The sequence below is a fragment of the Poecilia formosa genome, unplaced genomic scaffold (assembly GCF_000485575.1).
Source record: "Poecilia formosa unplaced genomic scaffold, Poecilia_formosa-5.1.2 Scaffold154, whole genome shotgun sequence".
NCBI classification, from domain to species: Eukaryota; Metazoa; Chordata; class Actinopteri; order Cyprinodontiformes; family Poeciliidae; genus Poecilia; species Poecilia formosa.
This window is the reverse complement of record NW_006800093.1, coordinates 1,240,913-1,242,640: the sequence shown is the minus strand read 5'-3', so window position 1 is coordinate 1,242,640 and position 1,728 is coordinate 1,240,913.

Genomic DNA, 1,728 nt, shown 5'->3' with positions numbered 1-1,728 from the left:
TTCCTTGGATTGCTGGGCTTCCAAAATGTCCACAAACCAAAACATCTTTCCACAAAACATTCAAAATGTCAAAAGAAACCATTGTTTGGAGCTTATTTTATTGTGTCATTTATATTCAGTGCATTGGATATGTAGAGTAACACAAACTAAAACAGACATTTGGACGATAGATTAAACTGGAGGCACCCAAATTAATATTATGACAGAGCAATGATGACGTTATTGGATGGCTGTGGTAGGACAGACCTCAAAACAAAAGTATGAAACAGTCCAAGAATAAAATGTACAACACTTACATGTACTTTTAAAAAGCATATAACAAGATATGTATACAATAATAACTTAGCAAAGCTACTTATTAAAGTCAAAAGTAAATAAAACTCAATGCTTCTCTGCCACTCAGACAGAAGATAGGTACATATGGTTTGCAGCAATAAAGGATCAGACAACAGAGTTTAACAGGTTCAACCTAGTCAAGAAAATCAAACTAATGAAAAGTCTTAAAAGCAAGATTCTTGAATAGAAGCCTATGTTTTCTGGACTTTTTGTTGCAAAGTCCTTAAAAAGACCATCAAAACTGGGAGGAACTAGAATGTCTACTCATTTTTCAAAGTTAGATTTATTTCTTAGCTCCCTGTGTGCTACCCCTGGTCCTCAGTGCCACTTTCTCTCTCTCTTCAGCCTGCCTTCTGTTCTCTCCCCTCACACCTGCAATCAGGTAGCCAATCAGCCAGGTCCATTGTTTCACATTTACTTTCCCATACTTAAACACTTTTTCTGGTCTTACTCTTTGCTAGTTCTTCCCATTATATCCTGTTCCTTCTGTCATGCTCCTTTTGCTTGTATTTGTTCCTGATGTTTTTGTTCTCCTCTGGCTCCTTGTGGTCCCACGGTTTTTGAAATCCGCCAACATGAGGAAGAGAACTGTGAACATTCACCAGTCTAGTTCATCCTTGGGCATGAGGGCTTTGCAGATGTCTGACTCATTCATCAATGAATTACACACCATGAGAATGTCAAGTGATCATGCTGTTCTGGAAGGAGAAGGGTTCTGTGCTCCATGGATGAATAGATGTGGGGAATCTGTTAATCAATCCCAGAAGAAAACCAAAATACACTGTGATGATGCTGCTGAAACTGGTAGTAGAGAGTCATTATCCAGGAATGAATCATTGTATTCTTAGTTACATCAGGTAAGATCTTTGAGCATCTAAGATCTTCTATTTGTCCTGTACAGGACCTCTTACACAACATAACTACTGAAAGTGTGAAAAGTTTTATTTTCCCTTTTCTTATTTACTACATACATGAGGATGGGGTTCAAATAGTTTCACTCCAGGTGGAAAATACTTCATTCTGAAATGTCAGTCCATTTATTTAAGTCCTATTACTCTTCACCCCATCTCAAATTAGCAAATTTTTGTGTTGAGTCACCCTTACTGACCGTTACTAGAAAGAAAAGTTTTACCAAAGTTTAAGATTTGGCATCCAACACCTTGCTCCTCTCATCAGAAATAGTTCAGCTAAATGACTATAATGATGAAGGTAATGGGAAACTTCATATCTGTGAGATGCAGAGCTGATGAGAGGTTGTGACCAGTCAATATGTTGCCTGTGGCAACACCATTCTAATTTAAATATTGCATATTTATTCAAGGTATGATCATCGGAACAGGGCAAGATCTATTGTGATCTTAATCTAAATCAGAGGTTCCCAAACTGTGGGGC